A 13,792-nucleotide genomic window follows, 5' to 3' on the forward strand; every position below is an offset into this window, starting at 1 on the left:
ACTTCTTGTTTGATGCTATGGTATTAAAATCTCTCTCCAGGTAACCATATAACAGCCTATGGTTCTTCTTTCAAGTAATGGTGGACAGATCCATCTATACTCTGAATTGTTATGAATCACAAAGGCCTAGAGCCAAGGACTTCTCTTCCTTTAGACGTACCAGAGACGCAGGTCAAGACCCTACTCCAAACATGGGGCACGCATATAGGTCAAGACATGCCTTCCACATCTTCCCATGTAATAAGCAGGAGCTTTGGCACTTATAAATACTACCTGTACCTACCTGTAGCTAATCATTCCTTTTTCATTTTGCCATTTTTTTCCTTTCATTTTGAACTTCTCCTGACTCTTAGATGTTCTCAGGGTTGGCACATATGGCAAAGCACATGGCCTAATCCTCCTCCTGCTACCCCATGATGGGGTTTCACTTCTGCAACTGGTGCCAAATGTTCTTATGAATACTAGATCATCCCTTTCAACACCTGTGACCCAGCTGCTGGTGGTCATTTACTCCGCACACTTCTAAACCCTGAAAACGTCACCTAAACAACCTGCTGCTGAAGAAAACAGCATTACCCATGTGGGTGCAACTGCCCAGGGTCAACAGAGACCATAGGATAATTCAAGTTGGAAGAAGCATGGCAGTCCCTCAGTCAGTTGGGCCACCCCCATCTCAGCACCAGGACACTCAGCATCTCTTACCAGGAGCTGTCAGTTACGACACAAGTACCACACTAGTGCAGATATAATCACATCCTGCAGATACAGCTTATCTCTTGCAGTCAGGTTCTGGTAAGTGTTACAAGGATCCTTTGTATTATCCCTCACCGTCTCCCTACATGGCCACAAGGGTAGGTTTCAAGGCCAAGGCTGTAAGCCAGTCTAAGAAGTCACTGAAACAGAAGTAAAGTCCTGGGCGCTGATACCACCTTACTCATGGGCTGAAAGCTCTACAAGCACATACCTCATTACCAAAGAGGATGGTTAAAGCTGTCAGTTCAGGCTTCTCTGACACCACCAGTGTAGTAGCCTTGATTTCTATTACAAGCAGAGGAGCCTCAGAGAACTGGGAAATGGCCGCATCTGAAGATCTCATTCCTACTTGTCCAAGGATGCATAGCTCCATCAAGGTATTCATGGCAGCTGTTTCTGCACAGCACTGTTCTGTTTGAGGACTCTCTGGTGTTTTCTCATTTTGGTTTTCAGGGTCTGCATAAGTTGCTTCCACCAGCAAGGGATGTTGTATCACCTTGACATCTGAATCTGATTTTTTCATCTCCTCATCAGATACTATGCAGTCATAGAGGTATTCAGGAATGCTACTCTATTTGTAGAGCTGTATCAAGCTCAATGTTTGTACAACTGTCTTTATAACTCACCTCTTGGTAATAATGAGTTGTGGCACACTGCCTTAAGTATTCTGGAGAACGTGTAGACATGTGGATCATCTCCTGGAAAAAGAAAAGAAGGCTAGTTACCAGTAACTTTGAATTCTTTGAGGTATGCCATCTACATGTTTGTTCACTTCCCACCTCCTTCATCTTACCCACCACCCCCATCTGCTTGGATCACATGTTCAGAATTGCTGAGGGCAAGGAATTTCTCTCTTGGCCCATGTGCATACTCTCAGTGGGAGCAGAACATTAATCTACAGCCACAGCTACTGCTAAGGAAAAAACTCGCGTGCTATGCCCTCCTGACTCACAATCACACAGAAAGACCAGACACAGATCACATATCCTAAAAAAAAATCTGGTTATTGAAAAGTGGCCTTGCTTGTTCTCAGGGTATTAAGTTGACTTTTTTATGATTTACTATGTACAAGGTTGCTTGGGGAGTCTCAAGTTTAATTGAATGTATCGATTCCTTTCCTTTTCTATAGCTTCTCCTCCCTATTACAGGGAGGAGAAGCTATACAAAATTTTTCAGGGTTGCCATGTTGCCATAGTCTTTCTAACTTTGTCCTGCTTTGCTGAAAATTTCACAAATGTTGAAAGCTTCCTAGCAAAGCTGAGTTCCACCAGATATTCCTGATTAAAACATCCAGGTAAGCACAGATTTCGAAGAAAACAGAAATATTACATCTGGATTTACTCCAAGGCCTTTTTGCAATGGGCTAGTGAATTTTGGGAGCAGGAGCTATAATCAAAAAGTAGAGTGAAAAGTCGGTAGTATCGTTGACTGTGATAAACATGCTTACAATTCTTACACCTTTGCATTACAAATATTTTTAAGTATTATTCCCACTAAAACTCTGTTTTGGGAACCTCAGGAAGTCTTTATGAGTAAAACTAGAGTCTCACTTTTTGATTACTGAATAACTGATGCAATCATAGGAAAACAATTCCCCCACGCGTCTCCTTTAGCTTAGTAAGGTATTGGTCTGTCATTTGCCAGACTTTCAACTTCCAACTCCTCCTTTTAACATGTGTTATACTTTGGGAAGTATAATTGAGAATATGCTCCAGAGAAACCATCTTGGCATACAGTAGCGTACTGAAAAGCTACTCAAGTTTCTAAGAAATTCAGAGTAAAACGGTATTTTTGAACAAAGAACAACGTGGTGAGACAGGCCCTCATGATTACCTCTTCTTAGGTATTATCTAGCCATAACTTCCCCCTTTCCATCCATCCTTGGCAAGACAGCACAGTAAATCCAGGCCTACAGCAAATCTTCTGAGCTTCAGACGTTTTCCCAGAGAAGCGACATAGCAATCTGGCTGAGACACATAAAAGTTTGAGTAGTTTTAGGGTCTTTGCATTCCAAGACAAATAAAACAGCAAACTCTTACACACACACCTGCTGTGCTCAATTGCTGGCAAATTATCAGGTCTCTCCTTCTGCGGGAAGACTTTGATAAATAGCAGTTTTCCTTGGACTCTAGCTCTTCTGCAGGGAGAGGGTAAATATCTCTTCAACCTCTCAGCCTAGCTGCCAGGAGCAATGACCTCTAGGTCTATCCTGGAAGCCTGAGTGCTTCTTCAGATGTCACAGAGAAGGGTTGATTAGGCCCGTCAGCCAATTAACCAGTGTGAAATTCATTCTTCTTGTCATATCTTGGCACTCATTAACTATATTCTGAACAATAAACTAATATAGTATTAACAGCAGCTCCAAGAAAGCCAGAAGAAAAGTAGATAACGCAAGGTTATAGTTTGCTGCCTAGACAGGGTTTAGTTCGCAGCTTATATGTGCTGTTGAAGAGTAAATGGATTTTAGTTGTATCAGAGCTTTCTCCCTTGCTGTAAGCAGGAAGAATGCACACCTATTAGAAAACAGGACATACATTTCCTCAGGAAAAAAATGCTTACTGCTGACATATCCTTAAAACATTGGTTACTTCTTTGTAAATACCACCGTCAATAATATTTGCAACCGATTTTGCTAGTTGATCTTCATCTTCTTATGGGATCTATTCTCTATTCGGAAAGTAACCAATGGAGTAACAAATGGAGTCTTCATTTTAATGCTTATTTTCGGTGTCTTCCTCCTTATTAAAAAATAAAAGAAATTCTTGCATTGAGATGTGATTTGGAAAGAAATATTTTGTTTCTTTTCTGGACAACCTTTTAATCTCTTTTTTGAAACTGTCAGTTTTGAAACAAATGGTTGAACTCTTTCATTTTGAAAATACTGAAAACAGATTTTGATCTCTAAGTTTTTTCATTTTCTTCCTTTTTCACTAATAAACACTATTTAGTGAATACAGAGAATCCTCTGTCCAAAACAGTAAATTTCTCCCCAAACACAAGTCCTTGTGGAACTGTTGCCTATGTATAAACTTACTCCGTGCATGCTTTTATGTAATATCAGCCTCTCGCTAGACCATTTGATTGATTCTCCCCAGTTCATATAGTTCCCATGTCAGAGGCTTATCAGTAATCTTTCAGTGCTGGAAGGCTATTTCAGTTCTTTGATGAACATGTGAAGTTACTTTTACAGCATAGCAAAGCGTGCTGGAATTTTCTTCCTTTTCATTTTATAGACTAGAATTAATCAATGTAACTTATTGCTGACCAGCACGTTACATACTCTGCATCCTTCAAACAAGTCTTCCTTGCTGGAGAAGGTAAATGCTGTTTTCTCTTCTTCTATTCACCTTATGTAAACTACTGCTTTTCTTTTCACCCTCATAGTTTTGTAATGCAAAGTCAAAGAGGGATCTACATTTTGAGTTTTCTAACCAAGAGGGGACAATCTTCTCACCTGAAGTTAACTTGTTACCAGTAAATTCAAATGCGCACAGCAAAGCGTGCGTTACTCATCCTTGAAAGCTAATTACATCAAAAAAATCACAGTTTATGTCAAGGACAAGAGCAGTTGTGAAGGACTGTCACAAAGCTGGCATAGACAGTTTAACATGTTTCATTCTTATGAAGAAATAGATCATACACTACAAAATCATCTGTATGCTTCACTGGCAACTTTCCTGGCAGAATAGGTAACAAACATGAGTTATGAGATTAAATAGAGACTGGCACCATCATCTACTTTCCTTTACTGCACAGCCAAATTAAATTTTGTGCTGTTGACCCTTGCAGCCAAAATAAATGTACTGCTGGGCCAAAGTTGGCTGGCAACTCCAGTTTGCTTAGCTTTGCCGAGGTTAAGGATGCTTGCAGTATTGCAGAGGCGTTGCCTGCAAGTCCCCAGGGCAAATGCCTTTTGCAGAGGCATGCTTGAGTGACACAGTATACTCAGCATCAAAGCAAACATCACAAAGCGACTAGAAAAGACATATATGGAAGAAGGAGAGCAGATCTAGACCCTGAGAAGAGACACCTGTTTCTCTTGTGCCCTTCCAGCGTCTGTGGTGTCCTCTCTGTCCTCTCCCTGTAGCAACCCAAAGCTGGATGCAGTAAAGTTAAAAGATATGGGAAAGAGAATAATAGACAGTACAGTGTTTGATAATTTTCTCAGCTATCTTTGTGTTTTCCTTAAATGCCATCTTTTCCCTTAAAGGGAAGAAGCCACCTAACAGAATTTGATGCTCACATGTAGTTTCCAGATTTCACATCTGCAACAGAGCTCATGTTCTCACAGTGCTCGGTCTTACTTTGTGAGAATTCATGCCCCTTGGTCAATGCAGCTTTCATGAATCATATTGCATTGCTTTCATGTGCTTCTTGTCTGAAAGCAGATGAGCATGAGCCCCAAACCAAACTCAATTTTCAAGCAGGCCATTTAAATTCATGATAAGCAGCTTGCTTAAGCTCTGCCTCAACCAATTCAGGAGGGCTTCAAAAAGCTGGAGCCACCTGTGTTTTAGGTAGCCAAATAATAAAGCCTCTCTGGTACTTTCCAGTCACGACAGGAGCGGCAAAAAGAGAATCAGACCAAGACCAAGGATATCTCATTATGCTGTTGCCCCTCTCTAGCCTAGTTTAATTCTTCATTTCCCACTACCTAAACTATCAGGTTAGGTTATAACATTCTGCCATGTGATACTTCTGCAATCACAGTTAGACACAGCATTCTTCCTTTTTCTCTCCAGTTATTTTACAACAGCAATTCCCTTTTGGCTGTGGGTAGGATGAGTATATGAAAAATTCTTCAGATGCTAGAGGTTCTTTAGGGTGGGGGACTAGAAATAAAGTAATATTGGGATGCCCTGAGAATCACTGCCTTGGCTTCTTTGAAAAAGGCAGCACTTTCTTTGGATTGCAATTACAAGGTAGTCAAAACATATAATGGGCAACAGTACAGCACACAGCTGCAACTCATTCAGAGAGTGCTCTTCCTTTCCCTGGAGCTAATGTGGTGGAGAAACTGTTCCATCACTGTTTTTGGATTGGTGTGCTGTAATGCCCTTTTCTATTTTGATCAAGTTTATTGCCACAGAGGTAAATTATTGTCTGAGTTATTTCACATGTCTAATTTATACAGCACATGTTGAACCATGTCTTTGTTTAGTGCTCCAGGATGCAGAAGCTTAGCTACAGCCCTGAGTATTACATTAGTTGCCCTACTAATTCTTTTGCTCAAAAAGAGCTCATATCTTGTCTGATGCATGCTTGCCTTGAATAGCAATGTCCTTGGAATTAGATAAGAAGGGGTAACACATGTTGTTCCTACTTCTTTTCTATGCTTTGTGTTTTATTTTGAAGAGGTACAATTATTTCTTTATATGGTTCTGTGTAGAGACTAAAATGTGTCACCCATTCTATTTGCTTTCCTTGATGACAGAAATCAAACTCCTTAGCCACAACAAGCCCAGCAGGAATGGAGAACTCTTGAATATCTGTTTTTGTGAGAAAGTATTGGGAACAATGGGACAGATGTGGCTTTGAACTGTCAGTCAGTTACAGCACAATCAGGTCTAGTGGCTGCCTCCTTTTCGTTTTCCTTACGTGTAATGCCTAGCTATCTCCCATGTTCTGGCAGTATAACCAGGACACCACTCCCTGAATGCGTTATGCTTGGCCTCAGTACCATCGGTAGCAATGCCCCAGCCAGATTTTCTACTAGTTCTGAATGATGGCTCTAAAAAAAGTGGACATCCAGCATGAGCACATGAACCACAGGATCAATAGCCTAATAAAAGAAGCGACATTACAAACGTCTTCGTAAGGTCTAGATACCGGTGATAAATAGTCACACCAGGTTTATGCCGGTTATACAGTGAAGCCAGTGATCATGGGTACAGCTCCTAGAACTCCTGGAGCCCCTACCCGTGAAGTACACACTCTTCCCACTCACAGCCAGCAAAACCCCCCTGAATAACTATATTTATATTATTGTTGCAGCTATTAGTAACATATTACAGTCACTGAGTTTAATAGTGATCTGCAGGAAAAGACAAACTGTAAGGCAAGGAGCTCCCTACTACATACCTTACAGCAAGCCTTTGAAGGCTGTCGTTGGACAAGGCAGAGTCATCACCTCCAAGGAGACTGGCTCAACATCCGGTTAAACTGGTTTCCTGGAGCAGGGCAAAAATGCAAGAAAGCACAAAACAAAGGAACTTCCACTGTATAGAAAGATGACTCTCTCTTCTGGGGTTTGAAAGAGATTCAAGCAAACACAGACTGGCACGAGCTCCCACTGCATCAACATAAGATATGGCCTGCCTAAATTATTGTTAGAGAAAGGCAGGCTGTGAGGCAGTAGTACTGCCCTAGACCGTTTTAAAACGCACTTCTCCAAAAACTTCACTGCACCTATAATGAGTGAGCAGTGATTTATTTTCAAGGAGGTTACCTGGTGATTCTCTGTTCGCCAAACCCTTGGCTGGTGCCACGCCTGGTCAGATCTCCTGGACAAGCACAACAAATGCTCATGGACGCTGCCTCAAGGGGACAGACAAAAGTGGTCAGACACTAGGGCTGAAGCAGAAGCAGAAGGGTTCATAACAGCGACCAGCCATGAGGTAAACTGAGAAGATGGCAGGGATATGCGTGAACCGGTCAGTGCAATACTCAATTGTGTCACTAGTGATCACTGTAGCAGGGGAAAGGGAAAATCACTGCGGGGAAATAAATGTAGACAACAGACAAAGAGAAACTTACAATCAAGGACAGAAGGAAACAAAGTAAGTGGGAGAAAAAAAATTAAAAACAAAAAAAAAGAAAGAAAGGCCCAGAGGGGGAACCTCATTTCCCTTGAACGACAGATAGTAATAGTAATTACATTCCTGATCTTGTTTACCCAATGTTCTTGTTCACCTCTGCACATTTCCTGTGGACAAAGGCAGGAATCTGACCAGGATCTGAAAGGAACCAGGAACTCCATGGTTCTTCAGCGCAAGCTTGAAACTGTACGAGCCATACTGTCAGCTAGATCTTGCTATCAATAATATTCAGCTGTTCTAAAATCATTCCTCACTAAGTGAATCTCTGTTCAAAGCTAACATGCTTTAAGTGGAATAAACCTATGTGCTTACATTATCTTGCCCAGTTGGGTAATGTGTTTGGCAGCAGGGCAGCATATGGATCGCACTTTGAATTCTTTCACTTCTCTGTGGCCTGATGATGCTGAACAAACATCCTGACTTTTTATCTGGTAGAGCTTTGTTGCGGACATCAGGATCTCGGCCAAGTGCAGGGATTGCATACTTCTTTATATTATCCTAACATAGACATACACATTCACAACCCCTTTGCACTGTTTCTCATGACCAGAAATGCTGTAGTGAGAAAGCCTTACCTTGAAATCAGTAGGAGGTCTGAGATTAAGGGGAAAAGATATGCCCCACCACACACACGCACGCACGCACACACACACAGAGCAGATGATGGAGAGTGAGCCTGAGAGAAGGATTATTTAGTAAGAGAGGATTCTGGCTTAGAAGACCTGGACTCAATTCACTGATCGTTTACTCAGTTCCTGTGGACTAATCTGACATTCTGTGTCCTCCTTAAAACATAAGGAAAGCACTGTTTCCCTGCCTCACTGGATGTTTGCAAGGGTGTGATCAGGCACAACACTACATAAAGCCACATGGACAGAGTCTCAGTATGTGGTGAAGAGACACTAATTGATCAGTGAATCTGAGAATTGTACAATACCACCAAGCTGCAGGTTCAATATTCTGTTTGTTCTTCCATGGCTTTTCTTTTTTGGAATAAAGGTGCCCATTAAACCAATGATACAAATATTCTCTTCCTTGTAGGTCAGATGTACTGATCATTTTAGCATCTAAAATTAGACTAAAGCAGCAGAACATGTTCTTAAACTAGAACATAAAACTCCATCAGCTGTCACTCACTAAAAATAAATAAATAAAATTTCAAAATTGATTTTTAATTACCTAGAAAAACTAAGTAGTTTACTGGCACTTACAATACAGCGTATGGTAAATGAAAGTCTATTAGCAACAAATGTCTCTTTACATTTTCCATTGGAGTGTGGTATATTAGTTGTGCAGCAATCCTGGAAAAAGCCAGATGCAAGGAAATCACAAAAGGCCAATGTGAAGACACATCAGATTTAAGAGAGTTCCAGTAGTTGTGCCTTAATGTGAGATTACCCATGCACTTGCTGAGTTCAGTAGCAAAACTGTCTCCAAATTCAATGACAGCAGGACTGAATTCCCAGAACAGTCCTGATAGTGAAAGCTCATCAACAAGCCCAACAAGGACATGATAAAAATAACAGCATAGGCCACTAAATTTACTGTTTAGTTCTGGCCCAGTCCATGAGGACCACAGCTACAGAAAGCGAGCTCCCCGTGGAGTCCTTTCTCTTCATTCTTAGCACGCCATGGCAAGAGCGGTAAGTAAGCTCACCGCCTTACTGTGCTGCTAGAGGTCACTGGTGGAGACCAAGAGCGGTGTGCTCGTCAAGCAACAAAAGCAATTTACCATGTAGAAGCAATGGAGTATGTTTGTCTAGGCAACACTCTTAATGCAAATTAAAATGTATACACATCATTCAGATCTGAAATTAAAAAGCCACATAGGAATGCAGTCTATCATTATATTGATTTGTTACTCTGGAAAATATATTCCCATTCATAAAAAAAGTCTTCAGCTCTTCAGCATGCATAAATATTATGTAATACCCTCAAGAGGAAAATCCTGTCTTCTCAGAAACAGGTTGAAGTACTTAAGGATGCAGAAATGGAATAACTTTACAAAAATCTTTCTACAATAGTCTATCTTTTAACCTGCAGTAAAGCAGGATATTTGGATATTTGGAGCAATTTATTCTTGTGATATAGAAATAATTTACTAATTCTAAGCATGTGGTCATATTAGCCGCCTTCAAAACTGCATGATCAATTGGAATTGGTCAACCCCCAATTCCTGTAGCAAGTTGTTTTATACACTGAAGAAGCTAGTAGGAATTCCAACATTATGTAAGCAGATCACATAATACAGCCATTATGGTCCTCAAGGAAGTCTTGCAAACAAGGTCTGGTCTTTGCTTAAACACCATTTTTTCCTAAGTATCTTGGTTCAGCTCAGTCAGTGTGCTGGCTGGCCTACTTTACCTGCGTGTTATCTGGGCCCTTAGATCTAATTTATCAATCCTTGGCAATATGACGGGGGGGAAATCAGTTTACTAAAGGGGAGAATCTCATCTTTAGCCTCTTATAAATACCCAAATTTTAATGGTGGTCATGTTAGAAACTCCTAAATGGTTCAAGCTATTCACAGACCTTAAAAACTGCTTTTATATAGAAAGCTGTATTTTGGAAACTGGTTAGCCAGCTTTAACTATGAATTAGTTTGATGTTGCTGTTTTTCCTCCAGAGCATTCACCTCTGGGGCAAGAATGTTGTATGGTTGTTTCTGCTTTCAAATCCACATGTTTGATAAGAGACGGTGTATGGAAGCAGATTTTCTTTATGATAATACCATGGTGAGCCACCTTTTCACCCCATCCCCAGGGCAGCTAAGCTCATGCTGAGAGCTAATGCTCATCCTGCAAGCATATCAGCATGCTGCAGTGAAAGAGAAAACATAGATTTTGTTTTCTCATTTCATAAACATAGAAGTTCTTGTCTGTATGCACCAAGGGGAAGCAAGAATAATTTTCTTCCAGCCAGCACCACATAAAATTTGTTAGCTCCCGACAAAAATTAGGGCCCAAACAACCCCACCACGGCTTATTTCCAGTGCTGCAGGTGCAGCACTAGCCAGTCAGTAGAACACAAGGCATTATAAATATTCTGCTGAACTAAAACAGGGCAGTGGAAGTCTGTAAAATATATATAGTTAATGTAGTCAAGCTCTTCCAAATAGCAATGCATTGTTTAAGCAACTTTACTTTAAGCCCTTGGCTGCGACTTCCCATGAAATATTAAACCAATGCTTTATTAAATAAGAAAAAAAATCTGTTGGTCTAAAATTGCATTTTTTTTTCTGCAAGATGCTTCAGATCCCTGTGTTTGACCTTCTCTAGCTACTCAAAAAATCCTTATATTTTAGCTTTCATAGTCTGACCTTTCTTATTGTCAGTTGCTTGCTTGTTAACACTGCCTGTACCACCCAAAGGCCTCCCAGGACAAGTAAGTATTAAATTAAAATTTAAAGGACTCACAGAGAAGAGAGGCTTTGGCTTACATTGTATGAATTTCTGTTGCACCCTCAAAGGATGTGTCATATTAGTTCCCTCACCTCTCATCAGCTTTTCTGCACCAAAATCCATAGGTAGAAGCCATTTACCTTGGGATACATCCGTCACATTGTTTCTTGAAGTCTAAGCAGTTCTTGCATGAAATAGACTTGACGTGTCCTGTCATGAAATAATCTGATATTTATCCTGTGCAGGAGGGAAGGAAAGATAGGAAAGGCTGCTATTGATCTCTGTGTTTCATAGGCACAATGTTATCTCCTGCCTGGGCCAGAACACTTGGGTTGGTTTGCTCAGGATAGCAATTTCTGCATTCCTATTATCCTATCTGAGGACATTTGTAATCTGCTACTATACAGTAGAAGTCTTATATTGATATCAGAATACAAAAGGCACTATATATTTGAAGAACAAAAATGAGACTGAATGTGAATGGATATAAGAAGACATAAATTTAGGAAAGTCCTTTATATCCCTTCTAACAGTTCTAAGCAAAATTATTTTTACCCCTTAGGAGTGCAAGTGCTATCTATCCTATATGCTATATAACTCAATCGCCTGGAGGGTAATTTGGGTTTACGGAGTTTGCTAACATCTTGGAACGGGTATCACATCTACATTTAAACTATATAAACATTCAGATGTGCTTACCTCTTGAGTAACAGCTGAATCTGCTGTTTGTTCACCTAATGGCTGCTCCCTGTCTGTAGCAAAAAACAAATCGTTGGTAGCTTTAGTGCAACTAGAACAACTTAGAAGTTGTGATTTGCTTTCTGAGAGCAACACATGGGAAAAGACAATATCTATTAAAGAAGCAAATACAGCTATTTAGATTTAATACACATAGAATATATATTGCCATTTACCATACTGTGGGGGAATTTGGAACATATAGCATGACAAAAGGAAATAAGGTGTTATTTTAGGGCACTATTGGCACAATTCGAATTTCTGACACTCTTGTAGGTACAATTGCATTTTTTAGTGTAACTATATCCAATACTATACAAGTTAACACTGTTAGAATTTTTTCCTAAAATATTGTATTAGATTTCTGAAAGAAATTGAGAGTGAAGAGACATGAAGGAAATAATTTTCCAGCAAATTAAAGTGCAAGTAATGTGAAATATTGATCTGAAACCATAAGTCCCTGGGAATCTTATTTAAAAAAAGCTTCCTGAACTGGACAGCACATCCTTTCATATAAAGTAGTACAATCCTCTATATGATACCTGGTCTCATCAACTCCAGTCAGGTTTATTATTAATTACTTCTTACAGATGTAGCAGTAGCTGGGAAAGCTAAATGGAGTGATATAGCTGGTAGAATTTTCCTTCATATTAATCCCTTTTACATTTGAATTAAGGCCAGAGGCTATGGAAGTTAATTCTATGCTGGCCATGCTAGAACTGTAATAACCTGTGAAAACTGCAACCTTGACAAAGAGAATTAATCACTGCTTGCATGTATGGGCTTGTGAAATCAAGCAAAGGTTTACATCAGTAGGAAATGCATTTTTCTTATGCTGATTGAGCATGAGTGAATCTACGTGCTCACTGGTTGTCTTGGCTCCATGAAATAGGGATTAAAAAATAAACCTTTTTACCACCTTTCCAGAAGAAGGTGGACTTGCCTAAGGCACTTGAAATACAACATTGAAAGATCTACTTGTGTAGGATTAAATGCAGGAAGACAGAGTTCATAAAACCAGGCTGTTACTAAGACTGTGTAGTGCAAATGAAGGGTGGCAGCAAGGCTGGCTGTGTAGTCACTCCCAACATGCAGCTAGGTGCCTGCCCCAACTTGAGGCATTATATTCAGTGCAGCGACTGTCTAGCGTCAGAGAAGATTGTTTAATGCCACTAGATGGTGATCCAGGAAGCTCACAATATATACAGGGAGATAGCTACTGAAAAACCCTAAATGTAGGTCTGGATCCTTATCTGTCTGGCATTTGCAGAGGATCCTCTGCACAATCCTGATCCAGAGCATGCAGTTCATCAGGGTAGGTGTCTAGCTGAACAGCAAAACCAATGGACAGAGACATTCATGTTTCTTCTAAGACGCTAGCAGTTAACAGTACCCACCAGGGGACCTGGATTCAGCTCCTACTCACAGATTCAAGCCACTCTCTCTGATTTCCAAGTCACATGCATTCATCCACCAACTCGCTGAGCAATCCAGCTTTGGGTGGGTTCCCTCGGGGTGGAAATCAAACTGTTGTGCAGCCAGTAGGATCTGTGGGGACAGAGGAGACTGAGCAAAAAGGAGGCTGCCTCTGTAGCATGGTAGTGAGAGCAGTTAGTTGGAGCGAAGTCTTTGGGAACCTGGCCTGAGCTCTCACTGCTTGCATGGTTGTATATGTTTAACTCATTTTATTCTAGACAGTCAAACACTGAATGAAAATAATTTCAGGCAGCAAGCAGCACACTGCTTCAAATCTACAGTCTTTGCTTGTTTTGCTCTCCTTCTAGGCTATGGTTTACACCCTCGGCTGTACGTTGGCCAAAAGGAGCCTCGAGGTTAGGGCACTCCTTTAGGATCTGTGGGATGCAGGACTAAATCCCTTTGTACTGAGACAGGAAGTTACACAGATATCTCTATTCTTAGCTACATGCTCAAATTATTACACAATTACATAACAAATAGGAAATAGAACTCTGAGTTCTTTTTGTAGGAAAAACAGCTGCGGTTGCTGTGCTTTCTTCTGACTTCTTATGAATTAACTTCTTCCTGCATACACATTAAGTGTATTCAGAGACTTTGACAGTA

General features: G+C 40.5%; 1 long non-coding RNA gene across 6 annotated transcripts in view; it reads right to left on the minus strand.

The window, feature by feature from the left end:
• Positions 1-13,248, minus strand: part of LOC104147042 (uncharacterized) — a 61,777-nt gene extending 48,529 nt beyond the window's left edge. For 2 of the 6 annotated variants that reach the window (XR_694832.2, XR_694833.2), the window contains exons 1-4: positions 6,835-9,580; positions 2,801-3,491; positions 2,587-2,716; positions 1,380-1,451 (exon numbers count right to left, since the gene is read on the minus strand). This is a non-coding gene — a long non-coding RNA (uncharacterized lncRNA). Of the gene's footprint in view, positions 1-1,379; positions 1,452-2,586; positions 2,721-2,800; positions 3,492-6,834; positions 9,581-11,112; positions 11,210-11,671; positions 11,725-13,136 lie in introns of those variants that run through there. The other 4 variants (XR_011139772.1, XR_011139770.1, XR_694834.2 and 1 more) reach the window with 4 other exon arrangements.
• Positions 13,249-13,792: the final 544 nt, after the last annotated feature.

The sequence above is a fragment of the Struthio camelus genome, chromosome 2 (genome assembly GCF_040807025.1).
Source record: "Struthio camelus isolate bStrCam1 chromosome 2, bStrCam1.hap1, whole genome shotgun sequence".
Taxonomy (NCBI): Eukaryota; Metazoa; Chordata; class Aves; order Struthioniformes; family Struthionidae; genus Struthio; species Struthio camelus.